This window comes from Olea europaea, unplaced genomic scaffold, assembly GCF_002742605.1.
Source record: "Olea europaea var. sylvestris unplaced genomic scaffold, O_europaea_v1 scaffold1641, whole genome shotgun sequence".
NCBI classification, from domain to species: Eukaryota; Viridiplantae; Streptophyta; class Magnoliopsida; order Lamiales; family Oleaceae; genus Olea; species Olea europaea.
The window spans coordinates 136,772-159,356 of NW_019234064.1; the positions used below are offsets into that span (position 1 = coordinate 136,772).

Here is a 22,585-nt window from a genome sequence, read left to right on the forward strand (position 1 = left end):
GCAGAGAAAGAAGATGGACTTCCAAAGCCAACGAACAATGGTTGAAACCATAATCAAATGTGATTTTGCAAATGAGAAGTCAATTGTCCATCTTATCGATCCTAAGTCATCATTTTGCAAAGTCTAGCTAAAGACTTTGGTACTCATTTTTTGAAGTAAAAATGGGTGGAATAATGTTTTTTCTTGAAAAATAAATGGTTCACAAAGAAGGAAAAATTTTCGATTCACGTGTAATGTTATTTTATGAAAAATTGTGTGATTGAAAATAGAAGAGAGAAAAATGAAGTGTAATGTAATTTAATTTAATGGGAATCAAATAGGGGCTAAGCCCATGTTTGAACCCCATTTTTGTAAAGAAAATAAATTTTTGAATAGTGTATTGATAAGAAATGTGTGGTTAAAAAATAAGAAAAAATTTTTGATTTGCGTATAATATTATTTTATTAAAAAAAGTGTGGTTGAAATGATATCAAATTATTGTTAAAAAATATATTTTGGTTGAAAAATGGGGCTCAAACAAGGGCTTAAATGACCTCCAAACGGGGTCCATCATAAGAATAAATTTTCATGTTTTTTACAAATGGTCACTGAGGTTCGTGTAAAATTTCAAATTGGTCGTTAAAGTTTTTTTCTTATTCTATTGGTCACTAAAATTAGTAATTGTTTCACAGTTGCTCACTGGGTACTAAAATGAACGTATTATTTGATGTTGCATATGTTATCTCCCAAAATTTGCAATTTAGATTTCTTGGATAAATTGCATGCAAAATTCCTTCCAAAAGCTTAGAATTTCACCTAAGTGACTGATTTTACTGTGGATTAAGGTTGTGTTTAATTAACGTGTGAATTTGCAAATTTTATTCAACAATTGGGATTTTGGTGCAAACAATGTAATTGACGGGTTTAGTTGACATTGGCACTCAAAAGGATGTCACGTCGGATTATACATTAGGATTAATATTTTCCAAATATGTTGGTACATGGTGATTACTTATCTTTTGTGCATTGGCCTCTTATGCATAATGTCTATCATAATTATTGAAAGATAAAGAATCGCTTTCTTCATGATTGCAAGTAAATCCAATGTAAACTTTATTCAAAGCGTATGGAGAAAAAAACGAATTAAACCCCTTTTACAGGATGATTTCTCTCTTTTAACATCTCAGCGAGATGGGTTAATATGGTTTCGTACAATAAAATCTCGTCGTTATTCATTTATGAAAATGAACATTAGCGATAGAATTTCACGAGTGTCATTTTGATATGCATAATGAAATAAATGCCATGAATCATTATATATTATCGCTTTTTATATAGCACGATCACAATTCAACGAAGATCGAAATCTAATGGCTATTAACGTAAACATTAAACACACTGATTCCGAGCATAAATTCACTTGCACATACAAAAACCATTTATTTCTTATTCTTGATCATATACAGTCGACTGGAATCATTTTTCTATACTCCATTGAGTTCATAATTTTAGCCCATTTTGGTACAATTTAAAAAGTGCATTAAAATTTAAGTCAAAGTCAATAATTAATTATAACAACACATTTCATGGATTCGGCAACATTTTAATCAGATAATTCATTAACTTTTATCAAAATTTACTAAAAAAATTATTTTTATCTGAACTAAATAGGGGCTCCCTATAAATTTTCCCGCAGAATTAAGCCTTTTGAAGCTAATAGAATCTGTTCCAGACCACCTTTCATGGACAAAATATAATCTAAAGTTTATGTTATTATTATATAACAATGGTTTAATGCTTTAATTAGAAAGATAATCCTTTTTGACCAAACCTTTTTGTTCCAAGTTTGAACAGAAAAAAGGGACAAAGAAAAATTCAAATTGAAATGTCAGGATTTTAATGGCTGATTAAATGTTAATTTTAATTAGGGGTTGTAGCCCACAAGAAACTTTATTGACGGCCAATAAAAAATAAAGCACAAGACAAACCTTTTTAGGGGAATCTCCGTGCGTTAGATGTACATTATATTAACCCGATTAATAATATAATTAAATGATTATATATAGATTTATATTACTTAGTACGGTACAATCAACTTTGTCAAATATATCATTCGTGTAAATGAATGTCGAGTGATTGTCCCCTTTCTTTACGGATACCTAAACTTTTAATTGTCGATGATAGACAATAACTCTCCCACAAATCACAGTCTCCAAACAGCCGGCTGTGGTTCAACTCTCGGGCCCACCTCACACTAAAAAAAATTGTAAGCTTCCTTCTGCACCACCCTCTTCACGCGATTCATAATGTTCTATGCTTGGTCTACCTCTTCAGTGACTTTCCAGACCAACCAATATGTGAAAATTCGGGTAGTTCAATGATACAATTCTCGATTTAGAGCTTAATTACATTTAATTTAGAGTTTTTAAAGATGATTATAAATTTGTTTGGTACTGATCTTACATTCAAAGAATGTACTTATAAATTTCTTTTTAATTTGTAACTTGAACAAAAGCAGTTATTGATAGTTTCATTTCTATAATCTGCCCCCATCAATTGTAAGAATTGTGTTTCTACAATGTAAACACCTTAAAAATGTAAAATGATAAAAAATATAATTAAAATAAATAATTTTTCCATCACAGTAACAAATGCTACAATATTTGACTTCCCTTATGATCCATAGTGTGAGTAGATAAAGGTCCATTGCTACCTTGATACATGTAGATTTTGGATTTCGATTTGAGTTTTTTCCTCGATAGTTGCTAAGAGTGTTAAGTAAGTTTATAAACTCGTTTCTGTGCCATATCTTGACATGGTTTGCCAGCAAAGTCTGCAAACTTGTTTAGATTTTCAGTGGTCTCCGAAAACTCCTTTTGCATTGCTTCTTCAAGCTGACGAGCCAAGGCATCTGCAGTTCGTCTAAATTTATCTATCCCATTTTGCCTTCAGACGGGGAAATTTGAGACTGCCGGCAACCTATCGCAGATACATTGTATCAATCAGTATTTAAACCTCAACAAAAGGCTAGGAGTGATGAACATGAACACAAGCCATCAACTACCAGTGTAAATTCCCACCAATATAAAAAAATGAATTAGAATCACTCAATAACCCATCAATAGACAGAAACCGAACATGCGCCTTAGGGGAAATGTAAGATTCAGTTGGAAGGACAATAAACCTATGGTTATTGTTTTTTCTTCTTACGGTAACGTAGGCTACTAATTTAAGTCTAACTCTACTCCTCTTAGGAGACTATAGAAGGGTGTACCTTTATGAAGAGAATTTGCACAAAGTTTCTCTATATATGTTGCTTCTCCACTCAAATATCAAAAAGAGGCTGATTACCCACCAGCAGAGCAAATTCCTAAGAACATTCCAGGCCTTGAGAATAAAGAATGGGGATTGCAGCACTCACATTTGCTTCTGAAATGGCAGGGTCAATTGCATCATTTCTAAGACCTGAGGTCACTGGCATAGGGACAGATTTATCTCCCTTAAAAACATTTGAAGTCACAAGGTCGAGATTCGATAGTAGCAGGGTTGATTCTGCGAGCTTGATGATACGTGCTTGGGTGTTATTAATCTACATTTTTTGGTACAAACAACAATTGTCTAAATCAATTCTGATCATATATAAAACCATACAATAGATAGATCAAGGTACAGGTACACATATAATTACCAGAGACAAAATTTGTCTCTTCCAAGAAATGCTTCGCTTTCCATTTTCCATACATACTATTTCATGCTACTTATAAGATCATTCACCGAGTCTTTTCTTGCTTGCTGGCATTCTTCACTAATAAGCTTCGGAGTAGCAGAAAGAAGCTGTTTGGCAAAAGAAATCTCATTAGTTGTAGAAAAGTGATCACCTTTCTTCCACTTATATGATGTATTCAAAGATTGTTCATACTGTCCCAGACCACTGGAAGGAGCAGAGAATGGGGAGAAATTTAACTATTCATCATGACACAGAGTAATATTCCTTCAACGAGGAAAAAAAATGTCTTTCAGTATTAGGAATGCATTCTTGTCCAAGAAGAAGAGGGCAGAAAATGTAGAAGAAACTCACTTCTTTATGAACTGGAGCAGGTAAATAGCATATATATTTACCATCAGGGTGCCTTTCACAATGCTAAACATTATAATCCAACTCAGAATAGCATAGAAAGGTGATCTCATTAGTTTTTTTTTTTGAAAGGTAATGAAAGGTGATCTCATTAGTAGTAGGAACAACTCCATCCTTCAAGTATCTTTGCCCCAGAAAAGAATTAATGACACTTGATTTGCCAGAATTGAACTCTCCCTGGTGATGTTAAGAAAAACAGGAATCTCTTGTTAGTTCTTTTGCAGACTAAGTGACTAACAATACACTTTGAAAAGTTTACAAGTACGTGGGTTAAGCTTTTGAAGTGGAAAATCCAGATACAAAATTAAATGGTGAGGTAAAATAAATCAACTAATCGAATCGGAATCTTATCGCAAGCAAATAAGAGATGTGCTATCCTAGCTATGAACAAGGTAGAAAGTAAGATGTTTAACAACACCAAATATACTGTTAAAAAAGAATATGTACCTACTTCCTAGGTCTGAAACCATGATAGTCATCTTATCTCTTCGTGTCTTTTAAGCATTTTCCCATATATGCAATTCTGATTTGGGGTTCTCTCCCTTCACCAAGACATTACTAAGTGGATACAAAAATTCAAAAAGTCTAAATGCGGTCAGGCATCAATCATCAGGGAAACCATCATGTGCCTAATACTCGTCATTTCAAGATTCCATTAAACTGTAAATATCTTTGAGATTAGGTCTGAAGTTTGGTTTATTTGGAGGAAATTAAGTTGCTTCATTAGTTATTCAGTGACATTTTTTCTTTTTTTTTAAGTTAGTAATTTTATTCTATAGACTCGGCTAGATTATATATTTATTCGGAAAAGAAACCGACCAACAGACCAGACTTTCAACTGGAGACTCTTCTTTTTCCCCTTGACATCACAACGCAAGGGTAGCGAGCAAGAAACATAAGAAAAAAATAGGGGGATACCATATCCATGTACTGATAAAGTCTTTCGGTTTGGGTGGACAGTCAGTTCAATCAAACTGAACTCATAGAAAGCGAAACCCAGGAAATACAGGTAGACCAAGACACTGTGAAAATGATATCATAGCTGCCTTATGTTCTACAAGTGTCGGACATGGTAGGACTGCAGAATGGATTATCAAAGAGCCACATGAATTGTGGCATTTATACTAATAGAAAACTTATGTATAAAGTAGTTTCCACATGAGTATTCAAATTTTCCATGATAAATCCTCATATATCCAATACATAAAATGCAACATGCAATTATTATGATTTATCGACTGAAGATATTTTGTTCTATGGTCAGCTCAATCAAACTGAACTCATAGAAAACAAGCCCAGGAAACATGGGAAAAACAAGAAACTACGAAGGAGATATCAAATCTGCCATGTGTTCTACGAGTGTCAGCCTGTTAGAAATGTAAAATGGATTATCAAAATTTTTTTCCTCCACCTGATTATACAAAAAACTCAATAGAAATTGCATAAAAAAACAGTTGAATTCCCGCACTATTATAGTTCTCATAATCTCCAACTCTAATTTGAAACATCGTTGATTTACAGCACATATGATTTAGATTGAGTTTCATTTCATAATCTCCTCCATTTCAAAGATTCAAACACCACAAGGAGGCCACCATGCTCGTCTTTTGAAATGTAATCACAACAAAACAAAGTACAGTACAAAATCAGAATATTTGGAGGCTTTCGAAATGATAGCGTCCAATGTCGCGAACTAAAATTTCAAAGGTTCACAAATCCAATCATAACTTGGCCTTCCAACAATCATGCACCTTAAATTATTTAAGCACCAAGTTATCTATTACTAGATTATTGAACTTGCACGTGTTAAGAATCAAAATGCAAATCCAACTACTGGATCTGTTAGCACTCGGAAATCTGAAACGCCATTATTATAATGATAAATCCAATATGGATCCAGTAAAACTGTAATACATCTAAGAACCTATTAAGCAATCCGGCCAAAAAGATAACCTTAATCAGAAAGCAAGACTCCGGTGGCATTAACAGCAGCTGCAATGTCAATGCGCTCGTCAATTAACAAGTATGCGCGATCCCTGATCACCGAGTTCAGTAAACACGCAGCCTCGTATAGCTTTTAGCCACTTGCTCCACCGCCATTGAGCACCACAATTCCAACTCTATCCGATACTGCATCGTCAATTACATCAAGAACATTATTGTTGTCCCGTAAAACCTCCTCGGAGCTCAACTGGGCACGAGATTCGGAACCTTGATCTCAGGTTCCTTGTAACCGCCAGGGAACAAAGTTCGTGGGTGTTTTGATTAATTGAGCTCGATACTGTAAAAGATTTAACTTTTTTGTTTGGAGCGATTGAGGATGCAGAAAAACTGGAGGGGAGGAGTCGATGACATGGTTCTAGCAGTAGAAAAGGGATGGATTTTTGGTGGAAGAAAAGAAGGTGAGGCGGGAAATAAGTGGAGCTCAGAGGGGAGAAGAGGGCTTCTGTCAGGTATTGTAGTAAGTCATAACCAAATAACCCGTAATTAATGATGAAAAATCGATACTCGTTCTTCTTCATAGGCTATAAGCTCAAAATTGAAAAATATTATAAATTCACACCACAATTGATCAATTGTGTTGAATCTTTAGAGGAAATCAGTCCAATGGACTACATGTTCAATACCCAACTTCGGAGATAATTTCAAATCACGTGAGATGTTTGTAATGGTTATACTACCCTTATGCTTGGTAACCATTTTCAATTTTCTTAAAGTCTATCTAACTGATTTTTTCTAGGAAATCTGTTGTTCCTTTCCCTATAAATTGGAGTTTTTTAGCATCACTTTCAACACACCAAAAAACCCGCCTCTGCTTTGTGCATTTCTGAAAACTAGCTTCTGCCTTGTGTACTTCTCCCTATGATTGAAAAAGTTTCCAATTGGTGTTGTCTTTGTGGTGTTGGATTGATTTTTTGAGCCGAATTAAAAAGGGGAAATTATCATTCTTCATTCTTCAAATTTAGTTTTGATTTCTTTTTCCCATTTTTTATGTTAATTCCATAACACACATTTTAATTTGTTCAATTGTAGGTGAAATTAGCATCAACAGATACTACCATTGATAATGGAGGGAAGGTGTTGGCCGCATGGGTGCGGTGTAAGGAACCTTATTTATAAAGAAAACAATAAAGCTAGTCAAATAGGGCAAAAAACAAGGAGAAAACAAGGGATTTAAAAAAGCTGACGTGACATTAGTTATTGCTGGCCACAAAATAGAAATTGTGCATAGAATAATTTGTAGTGTGTACTTTCAAAGTTGCATAGGTGGGATCCGGAGTATGTTATTGTAAAATATTTGGTGTTGAATTCAAATTTTGCTGATGTTAGGAATCTTAACATATTTGGAGTGTTAGGATGCCCTATTTTTATAAAAAAAGATTTTCGAAGTGGCAAAATTTTGAGGAAGTGGTAAAGAAAAAAAATTTACGTGCAAAATCATTTTATTAGAAGAATGCGTTATTGTAAATGAGTTTGAATAAAACTGAATTTTTAGAATATGGGTTCACACGTGATACTATTAGTTACACGTAATTACTTTATTTTAGTACCATATTTTTTTAGCCCTTGTTTTGTGGGAATTAAAATAGGTTTTTCAGAATATTTTGATAACATGTATGGTGAAAAAATTGTAAATTTCATGAAATATATAGTTGAAATTAATTTATAATATTGATTTTAACCCCCCATCAAATGAGGGTTTAACCCCCTTTTTTTACACCATACTTAAAAAAGAAAAAAAAACTGTTCTTAAGGTGCACTAAAGATGTAAATTTTTTCCCCAACTTAGTTATTCAATTTATATGAGGTAGAATAAAAATAATTCATCAATACTTAAGTTCATATAACGTATGCAATTATATTTTATACTAGTTTTTTGCCCGTGCAATGCACGGGTTGTTTTATTTTTTAAAGTAATGTTAGCGTTTTTAATGTTAACTATTAATGAGAGATATGTACAATGGTTCAATAAAGGTAGTTTATTTCTTAAACGAAACGTGTAGTATGTTCAATTGTATTTTATTAATTACTTTGCGAGCACAGTTGTGTGTAGCATAAGGTAAAAAACACTTTTTCTTTATATTCCTCTGATGGTAAGGTCCATATTCCTGAATATGGGCTGCTAGTGGACTAATTACGCGAGTTAGTACGGAAATTGAGGTATCTACCTTTTTAGCCTCAAGTGAAGATGTGTGTTTTGAACACAAGCACATCTTGAATTCATAATTTTAAGATAAAACAGAACTATACATACCAAACACTAAAAATGAGAACGTCTCAGTGTAAAATTATGTCAGCTGGAAATGAGCACTTTATTATTTAATTAGAGCTCACAAGCTTAGAATTAATAAAATTTATTTTTACGCTTCTTAATGTTTAATATACTTAACACATAGAGCCTACCAAAAGTAGGTATAGCAATTTAAACCGTCAAAATCGAAAACTGTTGTTAACCGAACCGAATGGGGCGAAAAAAACCGAACCGATAGTACAATGGGACGGGTATAATTTTTATTTTTATGAACCGATTTGTGGCGGTGCGGGGTATGGTATTTACGCCGTCGAACCTAAACCGAACCGATTACCCGCTAAAATAAAAAAAAAAAAAAAATTGAATTGATTATTGAGTTTTACACTACTTTTCTATCTAGCCTAAAACAAAATCCCCCTATTACATCTACATGACTCGGCCGGCCAACCCACTTACCATTAACCCATAATAATAGCATTAGTATGACAATGTATAAATGCAAACCCTACTCCCCACAGACCACAAACTCACGCACGGCTCCTTTTATTGTTAATTTTTTTCTATTGTATGTAGAAAATTCTACTTCTTCATCATACTCTAGAGCTTGTGCAACGTTTAGCGAGAAGGAAGCTGACGAAGAGGTACATTTTTTTTATTTAAATCTTAGTTAAGACCATTCTGGAATAGGTAGTATCAATGTATTTTCTACTTACATTTCTTATTTACTATATATGAATCAACTTTGAGTGTTGATCTATACTAGTAAGACTTGTGAGAAAGAATGAATCAAGTAATTTCAATGCACAACAATTAAGAATGAAGGAAGAATTTAGTATTGTTATATTTATAAGATTGTTTGTTAAATTTGTATTTTTCAATTGAAAATTTGGATAATATTTGCATTTTCGTTTGGAATATTGTGTTTTTGTTTTCATTGACTTTTTCATAAATTATTTTATATCAATTTGACAGATGAACTTATGAAAAATAATTTATTTTCGTGGTTATTAACCGAACCGAACCGTGCCGAACCGAGATACGAACCGAACCGATTTACGTGATTATGGTGCGGTTATGGTATGGTCAAAAAATTGGTGGTGCGGTTATGATTTTGGCCGAACTGACCCATAACCGAACCGTTGCCAACCGTAACCAAAAGTATCTCTAAGCTTATACTTCATATTTGTATGCTTTGAAATGAATCCATCATCATCCACCACTGCCTGTTGCAGTGCAACCACTGCATCCCCAAGTAGACTTTAACAAATAGAACACAAATCCAGTCGTGATTCAGTTTACCAATCTAAGTCCTCCCCCTTGAACTCCTTACTCAAGGCTGATAAAGAAGTTTGAAGAATCCTAATGCAAAGATCACTATTTTGTAGATGTGGTATCTGATAACCAGAAAAGTACGCGAGTGCCAAAGGTGAAAGAATAAGATCATGAGAGCAAGAAGTTCTCTAAACAATCGAACTTCTTCTTTCATAGGTAAATAGCGATGAAGAAAATAAGTAATGCAACATTTTTCTTTTAGTTCTCTTGGGCATTTGATTTTACAAAAATGCGTGACAACTATAATGAGTAAAACAAGAGTAGCAAAATGAAGAAATCAAAATGAGCATCAATTATTTTAGTTAATATTAGGGATAATGAACTGACGAATGACAAACAAATTGTTTTTCATATGCAAATGACATGGTTTGTTAAGGTACCATGAGAATGTCTTTTCAACTACAAATTTTGTAGTTTTTATACATTTACAATTGAAAGTTGGTCTAGGATTCAGTAGTACATTAAGAAAAGTTCTTAAAAGTGAATATTTCTTGTATGATTGTCATCTAGAATAAAAACATGCATGTATAATATATTTTATTTCAGTAAATTGAACTATGAAAGAGAAATTAATATGGCTTTGACATAAATGGTACATGAAGTATGACGAAGTCTTACTCGAGTTTCAACAATCATGGATAATCTCTTAATTCCTTGTAATATCCTAAGTTCACTGCAATTCTTTTTCAAATCATCATGTAAATTTGGTATCTTGCTTCCCAGAGAGTAAAATTTTATCTGCACATAAGTGAGAAGATGTCATTCATAATTCAATATTAGAGTATTTAAAGGAGCAAGTCCTTTAGACATTTCCATTTTATTGATATTCTGAAGACGAGATAAGATGTGTTGTAGGACTATAATGGGGGAATAATTGGAACCATAATACATATGTCCTAAACTTTCATTGAAGAATGGAAACAAATGTTAGGTCTACTTTTTTGAGTAGTCACAGAAATTTTACAAAAGATTAAAAGATGTGATAAAAAAGTTCATATAGAATAGTATACAGCATTGGAGTAAACTTAATGAAGTGCAATTAGAAAGTAAACAATGTCTAGGTAATGATTATGATGAAATAAGCATTTGAAAAATGGTTTGATAAATGGAATAAGTCATCAACAATGACTTCCAGATGAATATTTCTTACAATAAAAAAACGAAAAAGGAAATGCTCAATCTTATTTCCACCATCCACATAATCACATTAGAAACAATGTTTTGTTTAAGGTATGCATAAACTTCTTCCATTTTATAAAAAGCAAAATAAATAGCTATGTCATTAAATTGGTACTCAATAACATCATAATGAAACTTTTGAACTACCATAAATGGGATTTTAGTGGATTCAAGTACTAATACAAGCTTAAGAAAAATTTCAAAAAGAATATTTTAAAAAAGAAACTCCTATATGAATCCAATATGGAACAGTTGGTAGATCGTCAACACTTGCAAAATATTATCTACAGATGATATTGCTACACCAAAGTTTGACTCTAACCTGCAAAGTGAAGAGCCAATCTTCGAACTATTCATCTTTTGTCGTAAAGAAGCACTCTTCTCAAGTCGACAAGTTAGGTCTACAACAGAGACATTAGGGGTTGGGACATGAAAAGAGTTCAAGTAGTACTTTTACAGCAGCCTATAAATTCAATCAACAACTATCATTAGATATTACATAAATTTGCAGATTAATGGAAAACAGGCTTAACGAATATAGTAATCTTCCTACACTGGTTTTAAAAAGAAAAGAAGATTAAATAATTTAAAAGAATCCATTGAAGAAGAGCATGCACCTATAAGAAAAAGATAATCTTAAAATATTTTTTTGTCTATTTGATAAGTGAAATTAACTGTGGTTCTTGAAATTAGAGAATGCAATCCAATCTGAGCAAAAGGGGCAAGGGTGGTACAGCTAGCATTGGAAACAAATTCCCCTGCTTGGCTTGTAGGTTTTCTCGTGTACTCCGATGGAGCTGATATTAAAACCTTCTTAGTACCACCTTGTAGAAAAAGATCAATGGTGTTAAATTTGACAGTTATTCATAACATATCAGAGGAGATGAAACGACAGGCGTTTTTATGTGTTGAGGCCATGTCAATAGTAGTAAAAATGCCAGAAGATAGTTAACCCCATAATCACCCCTAAGGAATCTCTGTTAGGTCTCTATACAGGGGATTTTGAATTAGAACAGGCAGACAAAAGACTCAAATATATATATCTAGTATCAATCAGTATGCTAGTAAAGAAAAATTATCAAACTTCTGATTCGAAATTATGGTGATACGTTTTGCTACTAAATTTAATGTTCTTCCATTGTTTTCAAAAATAGCTCATGTTTGGTCCCCATTTTTTCAAATTAAAATGGGTGGATAGGTTTCTTTTGAAAATGAGTGGTTGAAAAAGGAGGAAAAAAATTTCAATTTACGAGTAATATTATTTTATGAAAACTTGTGTGATTAAAAATAGGAGAGAGAAAAATAAAATTTAATTTAATGGGGGGCCAAATGGGAGCATGGATTCATCTACAACATTGATGATTCCCTTATAGGGTCCATGAGTAGAGTCATACTCAAACATATAAGCTTGAAAGAATGATGAGCACATATTTTTTTGCCATTTTCTAAAACATCTTGAGCACTTAACTTCTTGAAAGGCAAGAAGGAAAAGAAGATATATAACCAATCGGTCACATAGAACAATACTCACACCATGTACTTAGAATCATAGTTATCAGACCCAATCCGGATGTCAACTCGGACAATGCAGTGGGTCAATGGGTCCATGGTTCAACCGGCGACTCGGTGGTTCAACCGTCGGGTCAATTCCTATCAAAAATAATATTAACTATTTTTGTTGAATAAAAAATATAATTCCATTTTTTACCAATAACTAAATTAACCTCACATTGTTTTGTTAACTAAATATTAATTTGTAGCCCAATTTCACAAATTCTAGATTATATATAGTGAAATATGAATTTGGAACAATAAACACAACAATCAATCATAATAAAACATATACGTTATACGGAAAAGTTCAATAAGATAATTTCATATACTTTAAAAATATTCTTGCAAAAGTAAAAGCATCAATTAAAAGTTAACGTAAATAAAGAACATGTGAAATTCAAGTCCAAAATGGTTTAAACAAATAATTAGCTTCTAATGTTTCATTACTACATTGCTTATGTAAAGCAAACAAGTTCATGAATAACTAAAACTGTTGATCGGACTAAATAAAAAGGAACCAACGGCAGCTTACAAATAAGTAAATAGCTTTGGTAAACAGATTACAACTAACATGTTAGAATTTATTTCTTTCAATCTGCTGACTTTCCATGTGTTAAATCAGACCCTAATTGCAATTACAGTCTATCAAATCAAAACTCCCGAACCGAACAGAACCGAACCCGACGGTTCTTCTCAAGTTAAATACCCGAACGGGTATTTGAATCAGGAACCGACGGGTATGGTTCGGTTCTCGGTTCTAGGTCAAGACCCGAAGAACCGAATCTCCGTAATTTTTTCATCCGGGTTTTACCTGGGTCAGTAGCATTCCTTAAATCTGAGGTGATTCGGACCGGACCATGGTCCGGTTCAACGGTTTCCGGTTTGAACCGGCCGGTCCGGTCCGGGTTTAATAATTATGCTTAGAATCATTAAAAAATCATCGAATGACAACACATCTATATTATCCCTGAAAGTTGCTATTCGAAGAACTAACCACCCAATATATCCAAACCCTAAAAGGATCACATATCTTACAATTATTAAAAAGAACTTTTTGACATAACCCAAGGAGCCAAAAGACATTCCGAAAACAAATGAGATAAGATACAACAAATCCTAAAACAACAAGCATCACATTAAAAAGTGATGTGCATTAAAGAAATAAGATCTGCTTGATAAACTAATCATTGATTCCAAGAAATATAGCTTTTCAAATTCTTTATTACAGCATTAAGAACTCTTCATTGCATAATTGACTGTCAAAGAAGCATAAGAGTAAAAAACTATTGTGAGTCGATTTCAATTAAATATTAAGAAAGGTCTTTAACTTGTAATAACATTGTAGTTGATAACTCTTTTTGCACAGCAATTTATGGTGGACTTAGTACCTAGATGGCTGCAACATCGGGAGGAGGATGAGGGTGAGAAAATTACTCCAGGAAGGTTATGAGTTAAAAAAGTGCTTTTGGAATATCAACTAAAAATGGCAATTCTAGAAACATTCAACTTAGATCTTAAACAAATTCCTCGAACTTGACATTATTTCACTTGTGAAAATTTCAAAAAAAAATTAAAAATGGATGAGATTATTAAAATAAGATATAAGTTAGGTCCTTACCCTTTTTTTACCCTATTTTCTTTTGTTATGACAAATATTTACTACTAATAAGTATTCTAGTTGGCCATCCTAATGCAAAAACAAAAACCAATATTAGTCTTCTGCTGCAACTCAAAGTCATCATAACAACATTCATTGCAATTAATCACCACAAAATTAAGAAGCTAACATTCTGTCTAAACTTCAAAGATATTCGAACTATGATCCGACTATATTTCCTCCTTTGTCTAGCTTTAACTATTTGTAAAAACAAAGAACTCAAGATGTAAATTCATTCATCCAAATAAACTAAAGCACACTATTTTTCTATTTTTAGAAATGAGAAAAAATTATCCTCGACTGCACCTTGTCTTCCCCACTATTACCATTTCCTTTATGGCTTCTTATACAATCCAATGACTCTTTTTCAACCCCCTGAATATCATAACACATAAATTATACACGAAACCCAAAAAAGAAAAAAAGAATAGAAAAAGATCCTATTTTCAGATATTAGATACTACCATGACTTTAGGCTGCTCACCAAATATAGAAATTTATGTCTACATGTGATACTATCAGCTTGTTTGGGAGTGATTTTTTGCCCCAAAAAATTGATTTTTTAACCGTTATTTCACTATTCCAGTCGTCATATTTGACTTCTTCTCTCTCAGATGGACCCCACTTTTCTCCTAACGGTAAAAAAATTAATTCTCAAAATCAATCCCAAACAGGCTCTATATCATAAATTTACATGACAATATAATAGAGTAGGACGATAAAATTCTTTTCATGTTTCCTTCACCCAATTTAGCATTGTTAGTCAAAGAAACAAATGAAGAACTGACCCTTAAAAATGTTTTTTACTTTCCAGCTTTTACTGAAACCTTAAGAAAGTGGGGGTGTAATTCAATAACCTTTGCACAATTTTGTAGGGCTTACCTTATCCTCCCAAGAGACATTCGTATGGCGTACGGTTGCTATAGTAGAGCAGAAGCCGTTGAATGAAGCAGCTGTGAACCAAACCCAACATAAATATTGACAACTTCATATAGATTAAAAAAAAATGATGAAATAAGATGGGATTTACGGAACCGGTACCTCATTCATAGCCCATAGGTTCATTCGGTCTTGGGGTGCTCATCCATTTTCGATATCACAGTTCTCCCCACCACCTGTTGATATTATAAATGTTTGGTACATGAGTGAAGTTACATTCTATCATGAAAATCACAAAGAAGCAAAAGAAAGCTTTTTTTACTATCAATAAACAAAAAGAAACAATCTGATCAAGGAATGACTTACCTGCAATCAGAAGAAGTGGGAACTAAAGGATTGGGTTTTAAAAATTCAGAATCTTGACTCGACCTCTCCTTCGACACAAATTAGGAACTGATTTTGAGAGTCGGATTATTTGGGATTTCTTGCTACAATCCGGACAGAAAGAGTGAGATTAGGGTTAGAATAAAGAGAAAAGGTACAAAAGGCACATATCCATATACCATAGATATTTTGACGAACAATTATAGTATTCGAATATGGTGTGAAAACGAGGGTAGAGAAATGAACAATAAAGGCCACATTCACTCTTTTCTTCAAGTGCATAGATTCTCAAGTGGAATCGGTTTGAAACAAGTCTAATGTGAAAATGGCCCCAACAATAAACAGTAAAATCTCATCCTCTCTTTTATAGTAGGTAAGATATGCACTGTAATAACATATAATTAATTTCACTTAGAATAAAATATGCATGGTAAGAAAATATATATCATAGCTCATACTATATAAATTGAATAATTAAGTTAAAAACTAGGGAAAATGTTATATCTTAGGAATAATTTTTTTCTCCCAAATATGGTGTCAAAAAAATAAAAAATGGTTAAACCCTTGTTTGATGGGGATTAAAATGAATGTTATAAATTAATTTCAACTACATATCTCATGAAATTTAAAACTTTTAATCATACATTTTAACAAAATATTCTGAAAACCTATTTTAATTCTCACAAAACAAGGGCTAAAAAAATGTGTTACTTAAAATAAAGTAATTACAGGTAACTAATAGCACTCCGTGTGAACCCATATTCTAAAAATTCAGTTGTATTCAAATTCATTTATAATAACATATTCTACTAGTAAAATAACTTTGTACATTAATTTTAAAAAAATTATTTTTTTACCACATCCTCAAAATATTACTACTACGAAATCATTTTTTATAAAATGGGGCATAGTCACACACCAAATACGGGGTGCTCATCCATTTTCGATATCACAGTTCTCCCCACCACCTGTTGATATTATAAATGTTTGGTACATGAGTGAAGTTACATTCTATCATGAAAATCACAAAGAAGCAAAAGAAAGCTTTTTTTACTATCAATAAACAAAAAGAAACAATCTGATCAAGAAATGACTTACCTGCAATCAGAAGAAGTGGGAACTAAAGGATTGGGTATTAAAAATTCAGAATCTTGACTCGACCTCTCCTTCGACACAAATTAGGAACTGATTTTGAGAGTCGGATTATTTGGGATTTCTTGCTACAATCCGGACAGAAAGAGTGAGATTAGGGTTAGAATAAAGAGAAAAGGTACAAAAGGCACATATCCATATACCATAGATATTTTGACGAACAATTATAGTATTCGAATATGGTGTGAAAACGAGGGTAGAGAAATGAACAATAAAGGCCACATTCACTCTTTTCTTCAAGTGCATAGATTCTCAAGTGGAATCGGTTTGAAACAAGTCTAATGTGAAAATGGCCCCAACAATAAACAGTAAAATCTCATCCTCTCTTTTATAGTAGGTAAGATATGCACTGTAATAACATATAATTAATTTCACTTAGAATAAAATATGCATGGTAAGAAAATATATATCATAGCTCATACTATATAAATTGAATAATTAAGTTAAAAACTAGGGAAAATGTTATATCTTAGGAATAATTTTTTTCTCCCAAATATGGTGTCAAAAAAATAAAAAATGGTTAAACCCTTGTTTGATGGGGATTAAAATGAATGTTATAAATTAATTTCAACTACATATCTCATGAAATTTAAAACTTTTAATCATACATTTTAACAAAATATTCTGAAAACCTATTTTAATTCTCACAAAACAAGGGCTAAAAAAATGTGTTACTTAAAATAAAGTAATTACAGGTAACTAATAGCACTCCGTGTGAACCCATATTCTAAAAATTCAGTTGTATTCAAATTCATTTATAATAACATATTCTACTAGTAAAATAACTTTGTACATTAATTTTAAAAAAATTATTTTTTTACCACATCCTCAAAATATTACTACTACGAAATCATTTTTTATAAAATGGGGCATAGTCACACACCAAATACGTTAAGATTCCTAACATTAACAAAATTTGAATTCAACAACAAATATTTTACAAATACGCATTCTTCACCCAACCTATGCACCTTTGAAAGTACACTAGATTATTCTGCGCACAATTTCTGTTGTATACAATAACAAATGCCACATCAACTTTTTTTAGATCCCTATTTTCACTCTATTTTTTGTCTTGCTTGAGTACCTTTATTGATAAAAAATGAACTTATATCGTAAGAGGTTGACCTCAAAATGCATAGAGATTGGAAGTGGATTCTGAGAACTAATCATCGATAGTATTGGATTTAAATGTACTTCTCCTATCAATTGATATCAAATGAATAATATTATTTGCATTCACTCACTACCGTAATCGTCCTATGTGTGGCGGTTAGTGATTTAATATATTTGGGAAGAAAAAACTACCACATTAATACATCAAATCACAAACCTCCATATCAAATGTGTTGTAAGGCGACTACTGCAGTAAGCTTACTCAAATCAAATATATTGATATCATGTGGTTCACATAATTAATTGGGACGACTAGTAGAGAGAGGATGACCCCTGCTATATCGAGCGACCCCCATTATGTCGGGTAGCGCCTATCATGATATGACGACTACCGCAGTGTCAGCTCAACCGATGCTACCTTCTCTTGCTCGTAAGGTACAGACAGTTTTGGCATGTTAGATGATGCTCATCATATTAGAGTTCTAATTGCTATGCTAGTCCGACCCCCACCACGTGAGGAGCGATTGTAGTCTACCCGAACAACATTAGAATCAGTCAACAAGCATCCAAACGGTTATCATTAAACCCATTACCTGGGTAACCGAATAAATGGAAAAAAAATGGTCTGAGGAATAGGTAGGTCTTATGAGGACACGTGGATGACAACTGCCCGATGGTTACGTGATGCTAGACTGATGGGGACACGTGGATGGCGACTGCCCAACGATTACGTGATGCCAGACGCCTATAAATATCCCATGAGCGTTTCAGGTAAAGAAGGTTCTTTCTTTTTCCAGAAAAAATTCTTTCCTCTGTCATTACTACAATTTTTTAAAAACCCTTATCTAAAAATGATTATTGATTCTCACGTTGGAGGTAAAACAAGGGAGGCATCCCCAGCCTCTTTTTGTAGGATCAACGGAGGACAAGAGACTGCTCTTTCACTAAAAGAGCTACGAAGTTACACCAAAACTTGTCTGTGGAAAATCTTCATCAAACATAAAAACTATGTCGAGAAGACGAACTAGGGGCGATACACGTATGGTTACTAACACTGCAGAGTCGGAGTCTATCGCCAGGGTCAAGATCCACAGTCTCAACCTCAATATGTGACACAAAGCCAATGTAACCTTCTGGAGGCCTAGTTAGCCACTGTGATAACTCTCTTGCAAAGTCAGACATCAAGAATAGCTGGTCCATCCCACAATATACCAAAAGCACCGTTGCAAGACATAAATGGGCAACCCCAGGCAAACCATTTAGTTGTCCCACCAGTCATTCAGAAAATCGTTGTCGACCAAGGGTCACATGAAGTTACACATATACAGGTCACGCGTCCTATGGCAGACTGGAGCGTAGGATGGAAGAAATAATGTCCCAAAAGATTGACGATATGTTGTCAAGGAGGAAGGACGGGCGAAGGCGGATGGTTTTGGAAGAAGACTCGTTCGCCCCAGAAATCACTGTAGTCCCTCTACCAAATGGTTTCAAACAGCCAATGATAGAAGTGTATGATGGAGTCACTGATCCACTTGATCATCTACGCACTTTTGTTGATTTGATGAGACTGTATGAAGCCCCATATGTCGTGATGTGTTGGTCCTTTCCACCGACGCTAAGAAGAGAAGCAAGAGATTGGGTAGCCACTCTGGTGCCACGATCAATTAAAACATTTGATGAGCTCTCCAGAAGCTTTGTAACATATTTTATGAGTAGCAAGAGAAAGAGAAATACTGCCATAGGACTAATGTAAGTTGTTCAAGATAAAGATGAGTCATTGCAAGATTATTTGGCTAGGTTAGTCAGGCAACATTGGGCATAAAGGATCTTCAGATGTCAGCGGTAGTCATTGCATTGATGAATGGGACGTGGAATCGGGCTTTTAAGATGTCACTCTCAAAAAATTCCCCGGAGTCAATGCATGAACTGTTGAAAAAGGGAGACAAGTATGTAGACGTCGAGGAAGCAGAGAGGGTCACGAAAAACCTTTGGGAAGGATAAGAACCAGAAACTCACAAGCGAAAATCACATGAGGAGAGGAAATTTGCTGATAAGAATAAGTTGAAAAACCAGCATGTGAAGAGAGGGTACGTACAGAATCACTCAATTAAACAAGGCGAGAAGAGATAAAAACCTTCACCCCTCTAAACGCTCCACGGGTTAAGGTATTGATGGAAATTCGCAACATGAAGAAGCTCAATTGGCCGAAGCCCATGGCAGCCTTCGCTAACAAGAGAGATAAGAGCAGGTATTGTCAATTCCACAGGGATCATGGACATGATACGGAGGAATGTATCCACTTGAAGGAGGAGATCGAGCACCTATTGACATGGAGACTTTTGACTAAGTATGTGAAGAACGATCGAGGCAAATAGAAAGTTGACGATCGACCACCACCTAGGGCCAGAGTAATAAATGTGATAACTGGAGGAATTACAGCAGGCGGAGACTCTAATTCAGCTAGGAAGGACTATGCTTGCACTATTGGGGTTTGCTCCATCCAAGAGAAGGCCAGGTTTCACCAAAATATTACTTTCAATGAAGAAGATCTAATTGGAGTGGCAACGTCCCATGATGATGCTTTGGTGATCGTCAGTGACAGCAGATTTTGATGTAAAAAGGGTTTTGATCGATGGTGGTAACGAGGCAAATGTCCTTACTTGGGAAGCATTTGTGGGATTGAAAATTTCTCTTGAAAAATTAAAAGCTATCTCCACTCCCCTTCAAGGATTCGGAGGAGCCACTATTATACAGAGGGAGCTGTAGAACTTTCAGTGACGTTGGTTACATATACAACAAGCGTGGTGATCCTATCAAACTTCCTTGTTGTTAAGACCCCCATGGCGTACAATGCAATATATGGTCGACCTCTGTTAAATGTCGTAGGTGCAATTTCTTCCACTTATCATCAAGTTATGAAGTTCCCAACTAGCAGCGCGTAGGATGTGTGAGAGGTGATCAGCAATCTTCGAGAAGGTGCTATGTTGATAGTATATAAGTAAGGGGATCACCGCTGGTTATGACGTTGGATTTTGAGCCCCCAAGGGGGCGAATTGAGCCACTTGACATGATAGAAAAAATTTTGATAAGGGAAAGACGTAAATTCAGCATTGGGATGAACATAAGGCCAGAAGAAAAAGAAGAATTAGTGAAGTGTTTGTCTAATAATTTAGATGTTTTTGCATGAAGCCCAAGCGATATCCCAGGGATCAGTCCATCAGTCACTCAGCACCACCTTGGTATTTCACTGGGAACAAAGCCTGTAAGGCAAAAGAAGGAGAATCTTGCTCTGGAGCGACAGGCTGCGGGGAAGGCAGAAGTTGAAAAGTTGTTGCATGCAGGATTTGTCAGGGAAGTACAGTACCCAGAATAGTTGGCCAATGTTGTTCTCATGAAAAAATCGAATGGGAAATAGCGCATGTGCGTGGATTACACTGCTTTGAACAAAGCATGTCCCAAAGATTCATATCCGCTACCTAAGATAGATCATTTGGAGGATACCACATCGGGTCATGAACGACTAAGTTTTCTGGATGCCTTCTCCGGGTATCACCAGATCTCTATGGTCGAGTCGGACCAGGAGAAAACATCCTTCATAATTGACTAGGGAACATACTGCTTCACAGCTATGCCATTCGGCTTGAAAAATGCTAGAGCAACTCATGAAAGAATGGTGAATAAAGTCTTCAAAGACTTGATTGGAAATATAATCGACACTTATGTTGATGATTTGGTCGTCAAAAGTATTAAAGTTGATAATCACGTAGCTGATCTGCGGAAAGTGTTCGACATGGCTCGATGGAATAGGCTGATATTCAATATTGAGAAGTGTGTTTTTGGAACAGCAGGTGGAAAGTTCCTAGGTTTCATGATTTCACAAATAGGCATCGAAGCAAATCCAAATAAGATCCGAGCTATCCTAGAGATAAAAAGCCCCTCAAGCAAAAGGGAGGTCCAGCAGCTCACGGGACGGGTAGCGGCACTAAATTGTTTCATGAGTTGAGCAGCTGATAAGTGCTACCACTTCTTCAAGGTAATTGAGGGCTCAAACAACTTTGAATGGACCAAGGAGTGTGAAGAATCCCTCGAATCCTTGAAGCAATTGCTCCAGCAGTCCCCAGTCGTGAATAGCCCATGTGCAGGACGTGTTATGTTTATATTTAGCCATTTCAAAGCAAGCAGTCAACGCAGTGCTCGTGAAATAATTTCCAAAGTCACAAAAGCCAGTGCATTACATAAGCCAAGTGTTGAGAGGTACAAAATCCAGGTATAGCCTTGCAGAGCAGTTGGTATTTCCATTGATTATGGCCGTCAGAAAGTTAAGGATGTATTTTCAATCTCATATAGTACAAGTCATGGCAGATTAGCCCGTCAAGCAAATTTTGCATCGATCCGGGAAGCCCGAAGGATGTCAAAATGGGCAGTCGAATTAAGTGAATTTGACATCGAATTCAAACCGAGGTCGGCTTTTAAAGCGCAAGCTTTGGCGGACTTTATTGCGGAGCTTACGGCCCGCTTGACCAACCCGGGGGGTATGAGGAAGTTTGAAAAATCTTTGTGGATGGATCCTCACATAGTGAAGGATCCAGAGCAGGCATTATTATGATAGGACTAGGGTCCGAGGAACTGGAATATTAATTACATTTGATTATGATCTGTAGGACCTTTTGATGTACTACTGTCGTTTCGTAAAAATGATGGTGCCCATTTTCCTAAACACGATGTATAAGGTGAGAATCAAACTTCTAACATTATAAATCGTGTTTGGTTTTGACTTTTTAGTTTAAAATGAATAAGAAGATAAACTTCATTATATACAATTCATCGTGCTCGCTAATAATATTATATTTTTGCTATTTAAGCTCGAAATAAGTTTGAAAATATGATTTATGATCTGAGAAACCTGAATTCTATTACTACCACCAAAATAAAGCTTTTTATCAGTAACATAGAAGTTAGTAAAGAT

At 34.5% G+C, this 22,585-nt stretch overlaps 1 long non-coding RNA gene across 7 annotated transcripts; it reads right to left on the minus strand.

Moving 5' to 3' along the window:
• Positions 1–2,575: 2,575 nt before the first annotated feature.
• Positions 2,576–15,673, minus strand: LOC111377358. Of its 7 annotated transcripts, XR_002699706.1 has the most exons (10): positions 15,334–15,673; positions 15,130–15,203; positions 14,971–15,041; positions 11,200–11,340; positions 10,317–10,436; positions 4,058–4,291; positions 3,899–3,970; positions 3,668–3,813; positions 3,254–3,568; positions 2,576–2,958 (listed from the first exon to the last, which is right to left on the minus strand). It is a non-coding gene; the product is annotated as an uncharacterized LOC111377358 (long non-coding RNA). The 7 variants fall into 7 exon arrangements; XR_002699704.1 differs by lacking the exon at positions 3,899–3,970; XR_002699703.1 differs by having other exon boundaries at positions 3,668–3,970.
• Between the last annotated feature and the right edge of the window lie 6,912 nt (positions 15,674–22,585).